Here is a 9,061-nt window from a genome sequence, read left to right on the forward strand (position 1 = left end):
CCGAAAATCGCCACAACTGACTTCCAAATTACAACTTTTCTTGGTATCTCTCATGAAAGCTTCTGGCCTGTCTTTTCGAATAATTTTCTATGGGAAGGGAAAAGACAGCAGCCTCCAATTATTTCAGTCTTTTCTCTCCCACTGTTTCTACTATGGAATCCTTACTTAAAAATTTTTTTTCAGAGGATTCTTCTTAAAAGGATAATGTGCCCCCTGTCCCCCCCCCCAAAAAAAAACCCTACTATTGACAGGTATACAAATACTACCTTGCCTCTGTAAACCTAAACATCAACTCTGACACTGGAGACAGAAATTAACACAGCATGCCTGGGCTGCTCCCCAAAAGAGAGCAACCTTTGAGAGCCTGTCACCCATAGGCTAGGAGGCCACCCGCAAGTGGCACAACTTCTTTCTCTATGGAATGAGATGCCAAGAGAATCTAGGATGCCACACACTCAACAATTTATCATAGGCTTTGATGATGCCTGGACCCAGAAGGCCTCACCAATAAACCAGTTGCATAAATCTCTGAGCTGAGTAGCTTATTGGATTTTTTGCAAATAGCCTCATCTGTCTGAGGCAAACCTAGCTGATTAAAGAACTTTCCCTACATGTACATTTCTCTCCCACCTAGAATATAGTAGCATGCCTTTCCGGAAGAAGGCAATGAGGGCTGTAAAAAAATTAATTAAAGTCTAAGAAAAGACCTTATAACAGCATGAGTTGCCCAGCCAAGTGTGAGAAAACACCAGGTAAAGGTGGTATGAGAAGAAAGCAAAGCATCTAAATAAAATCAAACCCTATCCTGGCTATGGCTTTCAAGGATCTATGTGCCTCACCAGTGTGTTAGAAAAGACAGGTGCGTTCTTATCTGCAACTTTTTTGAGAGTTTACTTGACAGTGGGTCCACAGAGAACAAAGCAGACTGGGATGAGGGCTCCTTCCACTCTGTCACTAGCTCTGTGTTAGTCTGCCCTGGGCGTCAGTGTTTACAGCCACTTAAATCAGCATGGTTATTAAGATTAAGTTTATTTGCGAAGAATTCCACATGGGCTTTCAAGTCAAAGATATTGCTAGAGGACCTGGATTTCATGTTCCTTATTAAAACACTCAACCAAAGAGCACATAGAATTCTGACTGCAAAGAATGCTGGGAAAAATTACATGCAGGCTATCCAGCTGAGAATTTATGTTCAGAGTTCAGCTGTTCCCTGGTGTGGACAAGCAGAGCTTAGGATACCCAAGGGAGCAGATGCGTATGGGATGGGTAAAGGGGCTGGAGTCTCAGGGACTGCCCTCCTTTGGGTAGCAGTCCAGTCATACTGAATTTTTATTGTGGCCATAGTGTCAGGATTGATATTTGGGTGCACAGAAGCAAGACAGTATTTGTATACTTACCAACATCAATGTTTTTTTTGTTTTTGTTTTTGTTTTTTGTTTTGTTTTGTTTTTTAAAGAAGAACCCTCTCATTTTTTGTTTTGTTTTTGTTTTTGTTTTTGTTTTTGTTTTCAATCAGGATCCCACAGTAAAATGCTTTCTTCTCTCAGAATCTGTGGCCTTAGAAAGTTCTGAAACTTTTTGGTCTCAGTGTTATCATATGTAAGGTTGAATATCAGAGCAGGTATAGGATTCCTGATTCTTGGCACCTGAGGGACTGAGAAACTCAGGGCCCATGAAGTGCTGGTAAATATGTTTGACCTGATCCCAGAGACACTGGGGAAGGGACTGTTGTTGATGACAGAAGACATTCACTCTAATCCCCAAATATCCCTTGACTGTTCTTTCCTGTTACAGATTTGTCCTAGAAGCTAGAAGGCCGTTATTGTCCTTCATCCTTGAACCTCTTCTCTCTCAGTCAGCCTCAGTGTCCAAGATCTCTCTAGACCAGTGGTTCTCAGCCATAATTGTGGGGACCCTTTAGTACTGTTACTCGTGCTGTAGTGATACCCCCAACCATAAAATTATTTTTGTTGATACATCATAGCTATTATTTTGCTACTGTTACAAATCATAATAAAGATATCTGATATTCATTATGATTCCAAAGGAATTGTGACCTACAGATTAAGAATTGCTGCTCTAGACTAAGGAAAAACACAAAGAAGGCCCAGTAGACTACATCCTGGAGACTGATTCATTGACTAAAGACTTATTAACATTTCCCAATGTTTTCCCTATAGTCTAATACCCAACCCTCAGAAGCAGGGGAATATCCCACCAAGTCCCATCTACCATAGTAAGTAAGGGAGAGCTGGATATAAAACTGACAGGTTCCTCTGTACTCCAATTACCATTCTAGACCAATGGCTGGGAGAGAATTCCAACCCAAGGTATATAGATGGCAAACATTCACAGCCCCATTTGCTGACACATAAAGAAATGGGGGACATTTTTCCTTTCAGAAGGAAACAGTTTTCAGTATGAAGTGCAGAAGAATCTGTATGATTGGGTAGGCAATCACCAGAGAGTAAGCAATGGCAGAGTGATGTGGTCTAACTGGGAGAGCTAAGCAATGGTAAAGTGATGTAGTCTAACTGGGAGAGCTAAGCAATGGCAGAGTGATGTGGCCTAACTGGGAGAGCTAAGCAATGGTAGAGTGATGTGGCCTAACTGGGAGAGCTATAACACCCTCTCCGAGACTCAGGGAACAAGAAAGGACAAAACTTTCTGGATGTGACATGATCAATGTACTTATTGATGACAGCTGTGGTCATCTGCATAAGAAGAACAACACACAATTGGGACAACTAATATTTCATCACAGATAGGGGGAGGAGCCAGTGAAACCCTACCCCTCCTGGAGGAATGATTGGTAGTTAAAAACTGTTGGAGGAAAGGCTATCCTTTTTGCCAGTAATGTAGTCACAGGCAAATTTCCTTGCTCTAGTAAATATCCTCCTAATCAAGATCAGGCAAGAAACTCTAATTAAACTGAGTGGGCCACAGACAAAATGAACAAGGAAAAGTATAAGTGAGAACTACTGAGATAAAGAGTTTCGGTGGGACAAAGAAATGAGAAGAGCAGAGTAGAACTGACTAAAATTCACTATATACACACACATGTGTGTATACATATATACATACATATGGGTGAAAAGAGAAGAAAAAACAAACAAACAATGCACGAAGGAGCATATAGGCCAGATGTTTTCCCCTTACAATTAGGAGTGAAAGGAACTACTTTCATGACTTCCATCTTAAATTGCACTGGAGGTTCTAGCCAATTTGAAAGAAATAAAAGAGGGGGTTAGAGAGATGGCCCAGTGGCTAGAGCAGTGACTGTTCTTCCAGTGGTCCTGAGTTCAATTCCCAGCAACCACATGGTGTCTCATAACCATCTGTAATGGGATCTGATGCCCTCTTCTGGTGTGTCTGAAGACAATGACAGTGTACTCACATACATAAAATAATAAATCTTAAAGAAAAAGTCTTTAAAAAATGAAGAAAGAAAGAAAAGAGGCATTCATATTGGAAAAGAATAAAGATCATCTGCATTTACAGGTGGAATGACACTGTATAAATAAAGTCCTGAGGAATGCACTAAACGATCATAAGTAATAAGAGTTTGGTAAGATTTCAGGGTACAAAAATCAACATGCAAATGTACAAATCCTTTCCCTATGTAATTTCAATAAACAAGAAAAACTTAAGGAAAATATTTATGAAGAAATTTGTTTAAAGAGTTCAAGGGCTGGTGTATTGAAATCTATATAAAATTATAAAAGATATAAATGAAATCCAAATAAGTGGAAGGATATCCAATGTTCATGGACTGGAAGATAAAATTAGAATAACAGCAAAACCCTTAAACATGGTATAGTTCCAGAACATTCTTATCAATACTAGAGACCCATTTTTTTTTAGGAAACATAAGAAAGTGAGTTCTAAATTTCATATGGACATAAATGTTATCTCAATTATATAAAAAGCAACTAGAAATAAAGGTGAAAGAATCCCAACCTCTGATAATTTGATAATTTATATCTTGTAATGTTTTAAACTTATGATGCGTTGGGGGAGAGTATGTAGAAAGCAAAAATTCTCTGTAGAATTAGTGAAAATATTGGAGAAGAGTGTATTTTATAAAGGTGTAGTATCAAGTGTTTAAAATACCCCAATAACACAACAACCAAAAAGCAATAAATTTGAAAAATAGAAAAAGGATGAGGCCTCAAAACAAGATTGACAAGTGATCAAAAGACCTAAAGAGGCCCAGGATTAGTACCACAGGACAATACAATCAAAATCATAGTGAAAAATTGTCTTTACCCAATGGGATAGTTGTGATAAAACAAGAGACAGATAAATAGCAAGGCTGATAAGAATGTGGAGAAATGGAAGCCCTTACAAACTTCCAGTAGGACCATAAGTAGTCTAATCATTGGAAATCTGTGTGGAAGTTCCTTAGTGGGTAAACTTCAAGTTACCATAGGACCCAGAAGGTCTAATACACCCAAGGGAAGTGAAATACACATTAGAACAAAGACCCAATCCGAGAGATTCATGATGGCATCATTTGTCATAGACAAAAGGACTGGAAACAAATAAAATGGCAATCAGCTAGTGAACGCATCACCAGCTGTTATAACCATGGAATCAATATTATCTGTGCATAAATAGAAATAGAGTACTAACATATGCTACAACATGGATGAACCATAAAAAATTAAGTTTTTATTTATATGAAACATCCAGAAGAGACAATTCTAGGGAGATGGGTATAAATATCAATGTATGTTCAGGGCTAAGTAGCTAAAGTAGTAAGGAAAACAAGGATAGATTTCTCTTGAACGTTACAAGTATGTTCTAAAAGGGATCCTTGGGGATGTTTATATATGCTTTAAAAAACATAAAATTGTTTACTTGGGTGAATTTTATAGTCTATTAATATTCTAGTAAAACACTTCTTAAAAGAACTGGTTAAAAGATAATTACATGATTACAAGATAATTATGTTTGTAATGGCTAAATTCTTATCTGTGGAGTAATAAGCTGTAAAGCTGAAAAGGGTGTAAGTACATACATACATACATGCACATGTATACATATGTACACACACACACACACACACACACACGGAGTCAGTGATGGAGAGTGTTTTATTGTCCTAGAAAAAAAAACAGGATCTGATAAATGCTGAAGACAGAGATGGATATGCTAAACAGTAGTGCTCATATGTTAAAGACATGTAAAGAATTGAAGAAACAAAGATGAGAAAGCACTTCATCCAAGCACCACCCCTCCTAAATGGAACATGAACCTAAGAAGCAGAGTCAGGGCTACACCAAAGAAACAAGAGCAGTGCCAAGCCCTGTGCCCAGTGAATATCTGAATTTACATTAGTAAATGAAGAAGGAAAGTGACTGGCAATACTGCTCTTAGAGAAAAAAGAAGGCACAGCATTAGGTAAACGGAGGCTCCCGTAACAAATGTGAAAGAAATGCCAACAGTGTTTGACAGGACAGCTTTGTTCCAAGGATTCTATAGGCTATGAACCTGTGAATCTAATCTGTGCCAACAATTGGAATGATTCTGGATCTTTGAGTACTGAACAATTTATTCACTTCCTTTTTAACGATTATTTCATTTTAGACTGTTGTGTAGGGTGTGGCTGTGTATACAAGTGCAGATGCCTGTGGAGGCTATAAGAGGGTGCTGGACGCCCTGGAGCTGGAGTTACAGGCAGTTTGGAGCTGCCTCACGTGGGTGCTAGGAAGTGAACTTAGGTCATGTGCAAGAGTAGTGAGAACCTCATAGCTGCTGAGCTGACTCTGCAGCCTGTCATTCAGTTGATTTTTAAAAGATACTCTGAAGCAGAAACCAGCTTTCTTAAATACTATTTAATTTTTTTTCTTTACCTTAAAAGGCTTTCAAATACTGGAGAGATATATCAAGACATGGAACTGTTCAATGCTGTCATGAGGAGTAATCAGCTCAGTCAATATGATATCTGCCATACAAGCATGAGGAACTGAGTTCAGATTCCCAACACCCACATACAAAGCCAAGTCTTGGTGCATGCCTGTAATCCTAGTCCCGGGAAGACAAAACCAAGATGATCCCAGGAGCTCACATGCCAGCCAGTCTTATGGAATCCTTGAGGTCCTGGTTCAGTTGGAGATTCTGTCTCAAAAAAATGACGTGAAAAATAATAGAAGAGAAATGATGCTGACTTGTTAGCCTCCTTCACACACAAGAAGGCACACTCAGGTGCAAATGTGCCTGCTCAAAAGGCTGTCATACTTGTCACTTAAAAACAGTGAAGCTTCCCCCACCCCACCCCCATTATCTTGGTGAGACTACAGTGGTAGCACACTCTTTTGAGCTTCACTGTACGGCCCAAGGATGATAAGAAGAAAGATGATAGAAAGTCAGCCAAAAAAGACAAAGACATAGTAAGTAAATCTGGTGGCAAGGCCAAAGGGAAGTGGCCCGAGGCAAAGCTAGGGATAAGCCACAGTCAAGCCTTGTTTGACAAAGCTCCATATAAGGAACTCCATAAGGAAGTTCCCAACTCTAAGATTATTACTCCAGCTGTGGTCTCTGGAAGACTGAAGATTCCCAGTTCCTCGGTCACGGCAGCCTGTCCTTTAGGAGATACTTAGTGGAAGACTCAGCAAGCTGGCTTCAAAGCACAGAGCCCAAGTCATTTACACCAGAAACGCAAAGGGTGGAGACGCCCAGCTGCTCATGAACATGCATGAACAGGTTCAATCAGGTGTACATTTGGGAAAATAAAACTTTACTAAACAAATAAACATGCAAATGAAGAAAAAAACTAAACAACTAAGGGTAAATGTCAAAACTAATTCTGAAAAGAGAAATATCAACATAAAATCATCTATTAGTACAATATAGTTAAAATGGATTTTTTAATTAAAAAAATGAGATAGGAGGGTGAAGAAGGGAAATAATGACATTAAAACTGGTTATACAAGGAAAAAAAACAAGAGATGCCAAAGTTTCCTAGATATTAATACTTAACGTATCAGTTTTGAGTGTATTTATAGAGGGGACCATTAAACACTAACCAGAGCTAAACACAGAACTGAGTATTTACAAATTTAAGCATCACTAGACATAAAAAGTTAAGCATTTAAATATTAACTTATACACCAAAAGATGGATGATAAAAAGTAATCATAGAATCAGGGAAAAACTATAATAATGATGAAGTACAGATGGGATTATATGCAATATAAATGAACATAATCAGCTAAAGAATCTATACAATGGCAAAGAATGTTCAGCTGTATTGCAAAACAAAATTAATGCCAGATTAGTATTTTTCTACAAAATAAATAGGAAAACAAAATATATTTTAAGAAAATTTCTAAAATATGCTGAGTTTAATTTATAATGATAATAGCTAACATTTATAAAAGAGCTCCAACTTTTTATGGATAAAATGTAACAGAAACAATAGCAACTATCCAATGTTTCAGGGGAGCCTCTAAATCAGTGGTTCTCAGCCTTCCTAAAGCTGTGACCCTTTAGTACACTTCCTCGTTGTGGTGATCCTAAAACATATAATTATTTTTGTTGCTACTTCATAGCTGTAATTTTGCTGCTGTTATGAGTCATAATATCAAATGTGCAGGATATCTGATATTCAGCCTCTGTAGGGTCCACAGGTTGAGAACTATGGGTCTAAATATGTTGAATGTCTAGCAGCAGATCAAGATCCAAATGAAACTTAGAATAGAGACTATTTAAATGTAAGGGATATTTGATTATGACATGCAAAAAATGTCATGAATAAGCCTGAAAATATAAAAGCAGATTAAAGACAAAAATCATTATAACGAATAAAGCTATGCTATAAATGTGTGTGTGTGTGTTTAATTATGCTTTTCTAAGGTGAGAAGCATGATGAAAAATGAGGTCATAAAACAATGAAATAGCAAGAGGATATTTAATGAATTGATGAGTCTAAAAATAATGCTTTGAAAAAAATATACCAACAACAGCAAGATCAGAATTTAGAAGGACAATACCATGCAAAGAATATAAAATAATTAATGCTGATCTCTTTACTACCAGTCTCTAGACATGAATAAAGATATGTGTGCAGGGAAGAAGAGGTTGTTCAACGACTAAAAACACTTACTACTCAGAACCTAAGTTGGGTTTTGATCACCCATACCTCTACAGGCAAATTCACTCACACGCACATGCCCACACGCAATGACACGTACATGCTCATAATTTCAAAACTGAGTAAATCTTTTAGAAAGAATTGATTTTTGCTCTAAAACATGGACCACAGTAAGAATCATCTGCAAAGAATCAGACTGTTAGGGAAAAAAGACAGTCTCTGTTTCTTAAAACATGTAACATAGCTACTTGTCATCTTATCCCTAGTAAGCTAGGTTTGATCTGTACCTAATTGTACGTTTCACATGGACATCAAAAGACAATTGGATACAATTGCATTAAATGACTTTTGGAGAGAGCTTTATATTTCCTCTCAAGTTTTACAGTAAATTTTTTCTGACCACTATGGCTAGGATTAGAAATTCTATCAACGAGAATCCATAGTTCAGTGGTTATAAGACATGGGGTTGGTTATAGCTACTGTCATTTTTTTAAATTAACTGTTATTGGGACTCAGAAATGCTCATTTGTTTATGTGATACCTTCAGTTAGTTCAGGACTACAACAGCTAAGGTAAGGAGCCATGCCTGAGACTACAGCTCTGAAGAAGTGCAAAGCCTGGCCAGCCAGGATTTTACAGAGAGGGTTAGCTGATACAGTTCATAAAGCATCACACATGACTGGTCAAAGATGATTTCTGCACAAGTGGGTTTGGGGGAAACTGTCTATCTAAAACACAATTTTAGCAGTATAACAATAATTGAATAAATAATTAAACAGATACAATGTACATTGTACATATATTAACATCTTTTGAGAAAATAATAGTATGGTAAAGATACATTTTGGTAAAAGTTTTTAAAGTAGAATCTAAGATGTATTAAGATTAAAAAATCACACATGCTCCACCATGTTCATAGCAGCCTTATTTATAATAGCCAGAACCTGGAAACAACCCAGATAT

The 9,061-nt window shown here is 37.4% G+C and overlaps 1 protein-coding gene and 1 pseudogene across 33 annotated transcripts in view; one reads left to right on the top strand and one right to left on the bottom strand.

Moving 5' to 3' along the window:
* The window catches only part of Kcnma1 (potassium calcium-activated channel subfamily M alpha 1), a 744,152-nt gene that overhangs the window by 21,324 nt on the left and 713,767 nt on the right, over positions 1 to 9,061 (bottom strand). The window lies entirely within an intron of this gene.
* On the top strand, positions 719 to 6,738 carry LOC116085114 (annotated as a pseudogene).

Source organism: Mastomys coucha, unplaced genomic scaffold, assembly GCF_008632895.1.
Source record: "Mastomys coucha isolate ucsf_1 unplaced genomic scaffold, UCSF_Mcou_1 pScaffold9, whole genome shotgun sequence".
NCBI classification, from domain to species: domain Eukaryota; kingdom Metazoa; phylum Chordata; class Mammalia; order Rodentia; family Muridae; genus Mastomys; species Mastomys coucha.